The sequence below is a fragment of the Bombina bombina genome, chromosome 12 (assembly GCF_027579735.1).
Source record: "Bombina bombina isolate aBomBom1 chromosome 12, aBomBom1.pri, whole genome shotgun sequence".
Taxonomy (NCBI): domain Eukaryota; kingdom Metazoa; phylum Chordata; class Amphibia; order Anura; family Bombinatoridae; genus Bombina; species Bombina bombina.
In genome coordinates, this window is record NC_069510.1 from 115,609,382 (window position 1) to 115,624,082 (window position 14,701).

At 45.9% G+C, this 14,701-nt stretch overlaps 1 long non-coding RNA gene across 1 annotated transcript in view; it reads left to right on the forward strand.

Annotated features, from left to right (window-relative positions):
- Positions 1 to 2,389: 2,389 nt before the first annotated feature.
- LOC128643025 (uncharacterized) overlaps positions 2,390 to 14,701 on the forward strand; it is a 106,469-nt gene continuing 94,157 nt past the window's right edge. The window contains exons 1-2 of the long non-coding RNA XR_008399763.1: positions 2,390 to 2,451; positions 10,211 to 10,289. This is a non-coding gene — a long non-coding RNA (uncharacterized LOC128643025). The remainder of the gene's footprint in view (positions 2,452 to 10,210; positions 10,290 to 14,701) is intronic.

Below are 14,701 nucleotides of genomic sequence, written 5' to 3' on the forward strand. Positions count from 1 at the left end.
GATACATAGGGAACATAACAAATTAGATAATAGAAATAAATTGGAAAGTTATTTAAAATTGCTGCTCTGTCTGAATCATGAAAGAAAAATATGGGCTTTTGTGTTTCTTTAAAGGGACATAAAAATGTGTTGTTACGTTTAGTGCATCACTTCTGGTCTGTAGAGAGTCACATCAAATATACATGCTGCCTTGAAGAACTGTGTATAATATTGGTACTTTCTAAATATTGGATAATAACATTAAAGGGGCACAATTCAGATAGAGTCTAATTTAAAGAGACAGTCTACTCCAGAATTGTTATTGTTTATAAAGATAGTTAATCCTTTTATCACCCATTCCCCAGTTTTGCATAACCAACACTGTTATATTAATACACTTTTTACCTCTGTGATTACCTTATATTTAAGCCTCTGCAGGCTGCCCCCTTTTTCTCAGTTCTTTTGACAGACTTGAATTTTAGCCAATCAGTGCCCTCTCATAAGTAAGTCCATGGGTGTGAGCACAACATTATCCATATGGCACACATGAACTAGCGCTGTCCTCAGACCAGGAAGGTGTGAATGCCCCAATATGTCACACATTAAAAGGTTGCTGTGATTTAAATCCAGAGAGTGCAATTTTTGGATCTTTTATATAACAGCAAGAATAAACACAAGGAAACCTTACCCAGCAACCCCAAATAAAGCCCAATAATGAAGGCAAGAGAATATCAGTTTCCAAAAGCACAGTGTAACATAATATGCACTTGAAACAGCAATTTATAAGGGCAAATAATAAGAAAGAAACATCAAAAACAAGAATACAAAACTAAGGAGCCTAAAACAGGGATCCCTGCTAGTAAAAGGTAACATCCAAATGTAGATAGAAGCCAAATATAAAAAATGACCACGATAATAGTTAACTTGCCGATCCAATAGATACAGTCGTATTCAAGCAAAAAGTGACGTGAGACATTGTATACGAAAGGAATAGTTGGCTTAAAGGGGCCCATTTATCAAGCTCTATATGGAGGGCCCGTGTTTCTGGCGAGTCCTCAGAAACACCAGTTACGAAGCAGCGTTCTAAAGAACGCTGCTCCATAACCTGTCTGCCTGCTCTGAGGAGGCGGACAGACATCGCTGCAATTCAACCCGATCGAATACGATCGGGTTGATTGACACCCCCTGCTAGTGGCTGATTGGCTGCGAATCTGCAGGGGGCAGTGTTGCACCAGCAGTTCACAAGAGCTGCAGGTGCAATGCTGAATGCGGAGAGCGTATTGCTCTCTGCATTCAGCGATGTCTGTCGGACATGATCACATAATAAATAGGCCCCTATGTCTCAGCCGTCACATGGATACACTGAGATCAAAGGCTATCTGGATACACACAATAGACCAACCAAATAAACTGCAGGAAAGTGCAAACTGAATATATTTCTCCTCCCTTAGTGTAAAGATACGGGACAAGCAGAGTTAACTAGGTTAACTGTAAGATTATATACAACTCTGTATATAGTTCTGATCAGATATACTGTCTGATATGTCATAATATACAGTATGTGTTTATTCTTTGAATTATTGAATCCGATCAAATGCATATTTTGGTCAGCTTTTAAGGTTGTAAGGTTTATTTTCACGTTGATGCCTATGCATGAAACATATATGTTAATGTGGTGTAGATAAGTCTTCTGCTGACTGTATATTTGTAATAAATATTTTTCTCAAGACTAGGCTTTAAATTATATAAGCTACTAACAAGATATTTACCTGTTTGTTCGTATTTCCAATAGTCAAGAATTATTAACTGGTGAATTCACCTGGGCAAAGGTATAAATCAGACATTCTCAAACTCTCAAACATGGCCCTCCAGAGGTTTTGGAACTACATTTTCCATGATGCTCAGCCAGCTGATATGCTGACTGAGCATCATGGGAAATGTAGTTCCAAAACCTCTGGAGGGTCAGGCCAAGTTTGAGGATGTCTGATATAAATAGTGAAAGATGGATTGTATGGCTATCGACTAATCATGCCTGAGGAAGCCCTGTACAAATGCTAAGGAGTGAAACACGTCTAGATGTTTTTACACATGGCTGGTTGACGGTGTTCTGTGGAGAACTCCAATTCCTCGAAAACTCCAGTCTGACGTCACTTCCGGTGACTCTTCTATTTTCACTATCTGTTTTGCATGTCTTGAGGGGCGCCCCGCCGATCCTCTGGCATACACCCCAAGTAAACCTTGGGGAATGAGGCTTACAAGGCCATTGAACCCTCCAGGTGGAGACAAAATAGATAATGAAGATAGGCGATTACAGTGCCCATCTGATTGGTTGTGAATCCTGTCACTCACTGAGACTCAAACCAATCAGATGTATGAAATCACCGGAAGTGACGTCAGATTGGAGTTTTTGATGAATTGGAGTTCTCAATAGAATGCAGCACCTCGCTCATGGCCCGTGACTGGGTTAATTAGGTGAGCAGTGGAGGACTTATGTTTGTCAGCTGGAGGCGGTGAGTGGCGTTTACTTACATTTGTTCCAGTGAGCTTGATCTCTAGGCGGACTGTTACTTTCTCTGCTTGTCATTTACACTAAGGGTGGAGCGATATATTCAGTTTGCACTTTCCTGCAGTTTATTTGTTTGGTCTATTGTGTGTATCCAGATGACCTTTGATCTCAGTGTATCCGTGTGAAGTCTCACTTAGGAGCATAGCTAACATAATGGGCACTACCTGTGCCATGTATTCAAAGTCACATAACTGGCATAATAGGTGTTAACTGGGTTGTGTATCTAGAAGCATTGCTACAATAATAGGTACTATCTAGGTGATTCGTCTGAGGTCCCACTAAGGAGCATTGCTGGGATTATGGGTACTACCTGGGCCATGCATTTGGGACCATTTCTGATATGATAGGTACCACCTAGGTCATTCTTAGGTCATTCTTCGGAGGTCACACCAAGAGCATTGCTGGCATAATGGATACTACCTGTTCTTATCTGCGGTCCCACTCAGGAACATAGCTTGTATAATGGTACAAGGTAGACACGCATCTAAGGTCCCACAAAGGAGCATAGCTGATATAATAGGTATTACCTAGGCTATGCATCTGAGTTTCCACTCAGGAACATAACTGGCATAATAGGTACTGCCTGGGCTATTATAAGGTAAAAATGTAGTATCCTTGGTTATCTGGAACCAGTTCTGCAGAAGATGCGCTGCAGATCCGGACCAGGTACAAGTCCTGAGTTGACACCTGGAGGACAGCAGCAGTTAACAGTAATTAGGAGATAACCAGAAGATAAGTCAGTAGTGGGGCATGCAGAAATAGTGCAATCTCGCTATTTTAAGCGAGATCGCAGCAGAGAGAAGCCCAGTACAGCAGCAACGTATAGGGTAGGTCGCTGGTCCTTAAGGGCATAACGACCAGCGTCGTGCATGGTATGATGCTGGTCATTAAGGGGTTAAAAACACACACATAAAAACAAGCAAAACATACATTCTGTAGCAGGAGCAGGGAATGGGACCCATCACCAAGAGCAGCATGGCTGGCTGGTTGGGTGTAATCTTATCCCTTGCTCACACGGAGCAGACAGCTGAGTGCTGACTTCAGAGCCACAGTGCAACATCACCTCTGTGCTGATCAGATGCAGAGAGAGCAACTTTGAATTTGCTGTGCCACCTAGAAGGGGATTTTAGTGCTCCAGAACACACTGCACTGAGGAAGAGATTCAAAGTTGCTTTGCCGGTCTGCAAGCTGATCAGTGGTGATTGCTTTATGTTTGTGCTGAAAATAATCACATTGATCTGCAGGGACACAGGAGGAGACAGTAAAATTCTAGTAGGGGGCAGTTGCCCCCTCTTGTCCGTGCCTGCGGACGCCCATGGTGACATGAGATGAGATGCAGATTTGCAGTAATGAGGCTGTTTATGGGATGTGGTGCAGGGAGAAGAGAGGGTGTTTAGGAATGTGTAAGTTCATGAGTACAAAAGTAAGATGAAGTTAGGAGAGATGAGCTAATGAACAGTGCAGGTGGTGAGGGGGAAGGAGTAATTGAGTAGTTTGTTATAGAGACAAGTGGTAGCAAAAAGGAATTTGAAGATATTGAGCATTTATACAAACAAGGGAACCAATGAAACACATAAAATTCAGTATTACAGCAGCACTTGCCTAGTGCCTTGTCCTTTGTTCAACTCTTGTCCAATTCTTGTATAATTCTTACTGGTAAAACTTGGACAACGGTTGTATTTATTTAAAACAATAACTTAATCTTAACTTAAAGAACTTAATAACTTAACGTTAGCCGGCAAGATCTTCCCTGTCCTACAACTCCTAAGAAAGGTGTGCTACTGCACTAAAGGAATGGGGGTGCCCCCATTCCGTCAGCCAGGAGGGCTTTTTAGGAGGGATCGTGCAGGGAGCCCACCGAGCATCAGCCCTTGCGGCTGACGTTGAATGTGCTCACGTGTCCACCTCCTCTTTCACCCCGCCAGGCTGAGGCTACCGCAGATATGTTGCACCCCGCTGCTGCCACCCACAGAGGACAAGGGACTCTTGCTGCCATCAAACATAAAGGGAAGCCAGGGAATAATGAATATTCTGTAAAAAAAAAAAAACAGTACCCCTATCTGACAGGTGGAACTCGTCCCAGCGGAAGAATCCAGGGCAATCGATCCTGATGTTCTCATGGGTGATAACCTCTCCTCCTTCAGCTAACAATGCCCTGCCGACATCCCTATTCAGCTTCCTTTTCACCCTGAATCCTGCTTTGCGGGAACTCATATGTCTCCACACATTTCTGGAAATAATGTTCGACCATATAATCTTAACTCCTGTAAACTGCGCTGCAAACCATCTAATGTCCGCTAGCATGACACTAGCTAAATCACCCATGGGCATAGTCCCAACATAATTGCCTCCTAGATGTAACACAATCACTTTGGGACAGTCCCACCTCCTTTTGGCCTCTGCCACTTGAGTCGGCAAATCTGACCACATCATTCCACGCCTTTCCCGTCAACGAATGCACAGTCTCTGTGACAGCAAACCCAACTGCAAACCTCCTGAACTTGATGCCGCTTGGAGCTCAGCCCAATGGACATACGAATGTCCCAAAATCCATACTCTCTTGCAGAGTAGCCTTGTACCTGCAATAACATAAGAAATAAACACCTGGCTTCCCCAAAACAACAACAAATCAAACCAGAATTACAAGACTAAACCACTTTAAATATCCCCTTGCTTCAACGGTGATGCCCACCTCCCTAAAGCCTTAATTTCGCCCTCAGAAGAACCTGCCAAAGACGCATCTGTGGCAGTGCCAATCCTAAAAGAATGTGGAGCCACTACAGAGGGATCCCACCTTAAGCTCGTAACCACCTTTTTCTTGATGAACGAGGAACACCCCTTCAACCCCAGGCCTGAGGTCTAAGAACCTTCTGCACAACCTAACTGGGCAAATAGATGACTCCACCTGCGAGAGCAAATTGAGCCATTTACCCTTACCCGTCTGATCGGTCTTGGCACATGCTACCAATACTAAAACTGCTTCCCCTTCTAGCCTAACATGATCTCTAAGCAGCGCTGACCCTGATGATCTTTTAGATGGAGCTACCAACTCGCTAATACACAGCACAGTGAAATATGCTAAGGAAAACGCAGCAGCAAAGAGGGCAACCCAGAACTCACCACCTGCCAGAGATAAGCATGACACTCGTCACCCTGAGCTAAAGCAGCGGCCGCTACTTCCCTAAACCTGCCCCACTGACCCCTAGACAGTGCATCGCGATAACATTGCTAGCCCCAGGGACGTGCTTCGCTGTGAATGAGATATTATGAAGCAAAACTAATTGCCGTAAAACATTGACTACTGGGAGGGGGAAGCAGACAGCCGATTGATGGCGTGAACCACACACAAATTGTCACACCAAAAATTGACCCCCCCGGTTCTGCAAATGCTCGCACCATAGTTCCACAGCCACTAAAATGGGGAAGAGCTCAAGTAAAGACAGATTCTTTAACCAACCTGTACCGATCCATTCGGCCGGCCAGGTGGCTGCGCACCAAGTTCCCTCAAAGTAAGCCCCTAATCCATGACTCCCTGACGCATCAGTGAACAAGTGCAATTGCTGGCTGCTGACTAACTTGGGCAACCAGATCTTCACAAGCAGCACTGACCCTGATGATCTTTTAGATGGAGCTACCAACTCGATAATACACAGCGCAGCGGAATATGCTAAGGAAAACGCAGCAGCAAAGAGGGCGACTTCGTACTCTGAGCTACAAATTGTCGGGAGGACCTGAATCATAATACCTAACCTTTTCCTAGTGACTGGCTCCCTAATGTCCTTTGTGGCGCCCCTCAATCTATGCGCTCCTTTAATAGTGGCCCTAGCTAGGAAGAATTTGGATACGTCTACAATTTAGAAAAGAAAGAAATTGCAGCAGCTCGGCTGCCAATGGCGCCAGGCCTCTTTCATGCAAGCATGCGACCCACTGCAAAAAACTGTGCGTGTCCTGGGACTTCCATGAAAGCCCCCTTTTGTGCAAAAAGTCTTCCCAATCACCCCAGTACCTGCAGTACGATTGCCAGGTCTTGGCAGTCAGCAACCCCTGTAGTAGCCTTAGCCAAATTCCCCAGAACTCACCACCTGCCAGAGATAAGCAGGACACTCATCACCCTGAGCTAAAGCAGCAGGCGATACTTCCCTAAACCTGCCCCACTGACTCCTAGACAGTGCATCGCGATAACATTGCTAGTCCTGGGGACGTGCTTCGCTGTGAATGAGATATTATGAAGCAAAACTAATTGCCGTAAAACATTGACTACTGGGAGGGTGGAGAAGCAGACAGCCGATTGATGGCGTGAACCACACTCAAATTGTCACACCAAAAATTTACCCCCCCCGGTTCTGCAAATGCTCGCACCATAGTTCCACAGCCACTAAAATGGGGAAGAGCTCAAGTAAAGACAGATTCTTTAACCAACCTGTACCGATCCATTCTGCGGGCCAGGTGGCTACGCACCAAGATCCCTCAAAGTAAGCCCCTAATCCATGACTCCCTGCCGCATCGGTGAACAAGTGCAATTGTTGGCTGCTGACTGACTTGGGCAACCAGATCCTCACACCATTGCATTCTCGCAAGAAAAAAAGCCATACTGCTATGTCCTTTTTAATATCTTGGGGAACCCTCACCGGAGCCCTTGGTAACCTAAGGCCCCTAGTTGCTGCTTCCATCCACCTATTGAATATCTTACCCATGGAGATCACACTAGACGCGAAGTTCAATAGACCTAGCAAAGACTGAAAGTCCCTTAAAATAGACCTGCCCGTATCCAGGATAGCCTGGATAGCTGACAAGGCAGATTTGACTTTTTGTGCTGTGCATGGCCCTTCCATCTTTTCTGCAGCTAGTGGAACTCCTAAGCATGAGGACAGGTGCTGCATGGTTCCCAGAAGCCTAGTACAATCTCTGAATCCCGCCCTCCCCAAGAAAAGGAAATCATCTAAATAATGAGCCACATGGACTAGCCCAGACTCATGAACCACTGCCCAATGCAGGAAATAACTAACAGTTCAAAGTATGCACATGATATTGCACAACCCACTGGCAAGCAATGGTCCATGTAGTACCGGCCCTGAAACATGCACCCCATCAGGTAGAAGATTTCCAGGTGAATGGGGAGGAGGCAAAAGGCTGATTCAATGTCCACCTTCGCCATCTCTGCTTCCAGACCTAGACTCTGAATGACTTCTAGGGCAGATTTAAATGACTGATACAAGCGTGACGTGTCCCTTTCATCGAGAGCGTCATTTACTGATGCTCCCTCTGGATGAGACAGATGTTGAATCAGCCTAAACTTCCCTGGGTTTTTCTTGGACACTACTCCAAGTGGGGAGATCACTAGATTCTCTAAGGGGAGGCTACTTCTTTTGCTAACTTGTCTTCATTAGCTTGGTGGTGTTGAATTGCCGATTTAAGGTTACGAACCGCAGGGGTAGGGAACACGGGACGCCTAACAGGGATGCAGAAACCAAATGATAACCCCGATCTAAGGAACTCCACCACATTCCTACTGGGGTAGGCCCTGAGCAAGTTACATATTTCCCCTAGGTTCAGGGGTGTATGGGCCCTTTCCTGCAGCCGCCGGTCTGAATGGTGCCCTCCCCCCACCTGACTCCCGATGCCTGGGACAGTCTGCCCCTGCATGAGGCCCACCGCAATAGATGCAGATGTTCCAAAAAAGACACTGTAGACCCTTATCACACTGCTTTTCCTGGAAGCGCCAACATTCCCTACCTGTTTTGCATGCCTGTTGCTGCGGGCCTTAACAGAACGATGGCTACACTATCCGATAACTCCAGACCGGAAAAAGGTCCATCTCCTTCATCCCAAAATTGAGTACCGGATTTGATTCTAATCTCCGCCTAAACTCTGCATCATATTAATGTCAGGCTGACCCTTTTCCTCTAGTATGAATGTCATCTATGACTTCCACATACTTGAGGATATTAAGATTATGCTGAGAGTTAGCTTACAAGTAGCATGAAGCTAGCATCCACTCCTCATATGTCTCAGGCCTTTTAGCCTTTTTGTCTCCTGTCCCATCTTCCACCATTTCTTTTAAGTGGTGCACTACCCTAGAGAGTTCAAATATTTTAACATACCTCCCTTCTTTAATCCTTTTAGCAATACGCGGCTTAAGGTGTGAGTGCAGCGAGTGCACTATACATGGGTACGTGTCTGACGTGCTTGCTATGAAGGACCTACCAGAACTGGCTTGTCTACCTGACTGCGAGCTTGACCCTGCTACCCCCTGACCTCCTACTGGTATCCCTAAAGTAACTGAGCCCACTGCACTAGCCCCTTTCACATCCACTATTTTCCTTATGTATCTAAATACCTTGCACTGGCCCTTATCTTTGAACCCAGTTGAACTGTCTGAATCCCCCGTGGAATAATTATCATCATCCCTAATGTGTGGTGCAGGCAATAACTCACCAGCTCCAGTCACCGCTCCGACTCCAGATGATGCGGGAATCGCCACTAACAGGGTAGGCTTGAGGGCCTGCATTGTTACAGGGTCTGCTGAAGCTGCTTCCGCTGTAGACTGAACCTGGGGTTGAGTAGAAGTAACCCCACTGGATGTTGCTGCCGATGACACCATGGGTACCTGCGGAATAAAATTGCAAGTGGGGGTATCACTGGAATCAGGGATGAGGCCCTTAACACCCTGATCCTGCCCCATCAAACCACTAATGCCTTGATTGCTATATGCACCCCTTGCTAGCAACCTTTTTATCAAACTTGACATGATGTTCATATATCCTCCCCTATTCCCTAAGCCTATGCCATTAGGGGTTAATTCTAAAGTCTTACTGTTTTTTTTTTTGTACCTGTGATCCTATTACCCATATTTTTTCTACCGGCTCTCTTTGGGCCTTGATTTCCCTTTTCTACTGCCACCCTGCCCTTTCAGATTAGTACCTGCCCCCTTGCGGAGGTCACCCCAGGTTCCGGACACCCCACTTACTAATGTGGGAGTCTGTGTTGATGACCTCCATCCAATTCTGCTGCTGCCTGCTGCCTCCGTCCGTCAGGTCTGTTGCCGCCAGCGCGAAGTGGCGCTGAGATGCGCGGCCGACCATGTGACCCAGAAGTGGGCAGAGCTAATGCTGGAGCACATAAATGTGGGACAGAGATGGTGCCGGTAGCGGCCTCCATCTCCACAACCTTCTGATCAGATCCGGAGTTGCCATACTGATCCTCCTCACCCCTACCATCCCCACGCTGTCCGGGAGTTAGAGGGGGGAGGCAGATCTCTCAGACACACCCATGTCATTGAGTAAGAGTGGGGACATGGGGGCCACCCACATTCCTGGATTTTGGGGGAACGTTGAAGGGGGGACATAAGGAGAAGGGATGCTACCTTGGGCAGTGGATGATGCCAGGCGGGGTAAGAAAGGGGCTGAGGAGGGATGGAAGGAAACGAAGAGAAGACAGGGACAGAAATAGAGCGAGAAAAAGAAACAGAAGTTAGAGTAGGGGGAGCAGAAAAAGAAGAGGTAGAGGGCAGGGATATAGAATAGGCAGGAAGAAAAGGAGAAGAAGCAGCAGAGGAAGACAAAAGAGAATAAGTGGCAACGGGAAAGGGCTTAGATGAAGGTACAGAGGGAGAAGGAGGGATAACATCACCCATACTAGTAACTGCTGCTTTTTTCTTCATTGCAGGTGATTCTTGTTCGTTCACAAACCTCCTTTGAAGAGCGCCGAGACCTCTCCATTGTTCCAACCTGCAAGACAAGAACAGGTTAGTGACCCTACTTCTTGCCTGGAGACACTAATATAGGTTCTGCAACATCTCCCTATAGCTGCAAGACAAGAACAGGTTAGTGACCCTACTTCCTGCCTGCAGACACTAATATAGGTTCTGCAACATCTCCCTCTAGCTGCAAGACAAGAACAGGTTAGTGACCTTACTTCTTGCCTGGAGACACTAATATAGGTTCTGCAACATCACCCTATAGCTGCAAGACAAGAACAGGTTAGTGACCCTACTTCTTGCCTGGAGACACTAATATAGGTTCTGCAACATCTCCCTATAGCTGCAAGACAAGAACAGGTTAGTGACCCTACTTCTTGCCTGGAGACACTAATATAGGTTCTGCAACATCTCCCTCTAGCTGCAAGACAAGAACAGGTTAGTGACCCTACTTCTTGCCTGGAGACACTAATATAGGCTCTGCAACATCTCCCTCTAGCTGCAAGACAAGAACAGGTTAGTGACCCTACTTCTAGCCTGGAGACACTAATATAGGTTCTGCAACATCTCCCTCTAGCTGCAAGACAAGAACAGGTTAGTGACCTTACTTCTTGCCTGGAGACACTAATATAGGTTCTGCAACATCTCCCTCTAGCTGCAAGACAAGAACAGGTTAGTGACCCTACTTCTTGCCTGGAGACACTAATATAGGTTCTGCAACATCTCCCTCTAGCTGCAAGACAAGAACAGGTTAGTGACCCTAATTCTTGCCTGGAGACACTAATATAGGCTCTGCAACATCTCCTTCTAGCTGCAAGACAAGAACAGGTTAGTGACCCTACTTCTTGCCCGGAGACACTAATATAGGTTCTGCAACATCTCCCTCTAGCTGCAAGACAAGAACAGGTTAGTGACCCTACTTCTTGCCTGGAGACACTAATATAGGTTCTGCAACATCTCCCTCTAGCTGCAAGACAATAACAGGTTAGTGACCCTACTTCTTGCCTCGAGACACTAATATAGGCTCTGCAACATCACCCTCTAGCTGCAAGACAAGAACAGGTTAGTGACCCTACTTCTTGCCTGGAGACACTAATATAGGCTCTGCAACACCCCCCTCTAGCTGCAAGACAAGAACAGGTTAGTGACCCTACTTCTTGCCTGGAGACACTAATATAGGTTCTGCAACATCTCCCTCTAGCTGCAAGACAAGAACAGGTTAGTGACCCTACTTCTTGCCTGGAGACACTAATATAGGTTCTGCAACATCTCCCTCTAGCTGCAAGACAATAACAGGTTAGTGACCCTACTTCTTGCCTCGAGACACTAATATAGGCTCTGCAACATCACCCTCTAGCTGCAAGACAAGAACAGGTTAGTGACCCTACTTCTTGCCTGGAGACACTAATATAGGTTCTGCAACATCTCCCTATAGCTGCAAGACAAGAACAGGTTAGTGACCCTACTTCCTGCCTGCAGACACTAATATAGGTTCTGCAACATCTCCCTCTAGCTGCAAGACAAGAACAGGTTAGTGACCTTACTTCTTGCCTGGAGACACTAATATAGGTTCTGCAACATCTCCCTATAGCTGCAAGACAAGAACAGGTTAGTGACCCTATTTCTTGCCTAGAGACACTAATATAGGTTCTGCAACATCTCCCTATAGCTGCAAGACAAGAACAGGTTAGTGACCCTACTTCTTGCCTGGAGACACTAATATAGGTTCTGCAACATCTCCTTCTAGCTGCAAGACAAGAACAGGTTAGTGACCCTACTTCTTGCCTGGAGACACTAATATAGGTTCTGCAACATCTCCCTCTAGCTGCAAGACAAGAACATGTTAGTGACCCTACTTCTTGCCTCGATACACTAATATAGGCTCTGCAACATCACCCTCTAGCTGCAAGACAAGAACAGGTTAGTGACCCTACTTCTTGCCTGGAGACACTAATATAGGTTCTGCAACATCTCCCTATAGCTGCAAGACAAGAACAGGTTAGTGACCCTACTTCCTGCCTGCAGACACTAATATAGGTTCTGCAACATCTCCCTCTAGCTGCAAGACAAGAACAGGTTAGTGACCTTACTTCTTGCCTGGAGCCACTAATATAGGTTCTGCAACATCACCCTATAGCTGCAAGACAAGAACAGGTTAGTGACCCTACTTCTTGCCTGGAGACACTAATATAGGTTCTGCAACATCTCCCTATAGCTGCAAGACAAGAACAGGTTAGTGACCCTACTTCTTGCCTGGAGACACTAATATAGGTTCTGCAACATCTCCCTCTAGCTGCAAGACAAGAACAGGTTAGTGACCCTACTTCTTGCCTGGAGACACTAATATAGGCTCTGCAACATCTCCCTCTAGCTGCAAGACAAGAACAGGTTAGTGACCCTACTTCTAGCCTGGAGACACTAATATAGGTTCTGCAACATCTCCCTCTAGCTGCAAGACAAGAACAGGTTAGTGACCTTACTTCTTGCCTGGAGACACTAATATAGGTTCTGCAACATCTCCCTCTAGCTGCAAGACAAGAACAGGTTAGTGACCCTACTTCTTGCCTGGAGACACTAATATAGGTTCTGCAACATCTCCCTCTAGCTGCAAGACAAGAACAGGTTAGTGACCCTAATTCTTGCCTGGAGACACTAATATAGGCTCTGCAACATCTCCTTCTAGCTGCAAGACAAGAACAGGTTAGTGACCCTACTTCTTGCCCGGAGACACTAATATAGGTTCTGCAACATCTCCCTCTAGCTGCAAGACAAGAACAGGTTAGTGACCCTACTTCTTGCCTGGAGACACTAATATAGGTTCTGCAACATCTCCCTCTAGCTGCAAGACAATAACAGGTTAGTGACCCTACTTCTTGCCTCGAGACACTAATATAGGCTCTGCAACATCACCCTCTAGCTGCAAGACAAGAACAGGTTAGTGACCCTACTTCTTGCCTGGAGACACTAATATAGGCTCTGCAACACCCCCCTCTAGCTGCAAGACAAGAACAGGTTAGTGACCCTACTTCTTGCCTGGAGACACTAATATAGGTTCTGCAACATCTCCCTCTAGCTGCAAGACAAGAACAGGTTAGTGACCCTACTTCTTGCCTGGAGACACTAATATAGGTTCTGCAACATCTCCCTCTAGCTGCAAGACAATAACAGGTTAGTGACCCTACTTCTTGCCTCGAGACACTAATATAGGCTCTGCAACATCACCCTCTAGCTGCAAGACAAGAACAGGTTAGTGACCCTACTTCTTGCCTGGAGACACTAATATAGGTTCTGCAACATCTCCCTATAGCTGCAAGACAAGAACAGGTTAGTGACCCTACTTCCTGCCTGCAGACACTAATATAGGTTCTGCAACATCTCCCTCTAGCTGCAAGACAAGAACAGGTTAGTGACCTTACTTCTTGCCTGGAGACACTAATATAGGTTCTGCAACATCTCCCTATAGCTGCAAGACAAGAACAGGTTAGTGACCCTATTTCTTGCCTAGAGACACTAATATAGGTTCTGCAACATCTCCCTATAGCTGCAAGACAAGAACAGGTTAGTGACCCTACTTCTTGCCTGGAGACACTAATATAGGTTCTGCAACATCTCCTTCTAGCTGCAAGACAAGAACAGGTTAGTGACCCTACTTCTTGCCTGGAGACACTAATATAGGTTCTGCAACATCTCCCTCTAGCTGCAAGACAAGAACATGTTAGTGACCCTACTTCTTGCCTCGATACACTAATATAGGCTCTGCAACATCACCCTCTAGCTGCAAGACAAGAACAGGTTAGTGACCCTACTTCTTGCCTGGAGACACTAATATAGGTTCTGCAACATCTCCCTCTAGCTGCAAGACAATAACAGGTTAGTGACCCTACTTCTTGCCTCGAGACACTAATATAGGTTCTGCAACATCTCCCTCTAGCTGCAAGACAAGAACAGGTTAGTGACCTTACTTCTTGCCTGGAGACACCAATATAGGTTCTGCAACATCTCCCTCTAGCTGCAAGACAAGAACAGGTTAGTGACCCTACTTCTTGCCTGGAGACACTAATATAGGCTCTGCAACATCTCCCTCTAGCTGCAAGACAAGAACAGGTTAGTGACCCTACTTCTTGCCTGGAGACACTAATATAGGTTCTGCAACACCCCCCTCTAGCTGCAGAATCAGCTAATACACAAACAAAAACACCTAGCAGTTCAGACAAAACGTTAACCCTTAAGTTGCTGCATGCTTAGTCAGCCCTCCACTTTCCTTTTTACAATTCTTAATGCCTCACTTATAAATGTTCACTTAAGAGATGTGAGCAGATGATGTTACAATAATGCTAACTAAACCAGCAATGCTTCCCATAGAAGTGTTACGTTTATAGAACAGAGCATTCAGCTGATTCCAATAAATTATTTAATGACCTGATCAAAGTCAGTCAAAGGCCAATTGGGAAAGTTTGATT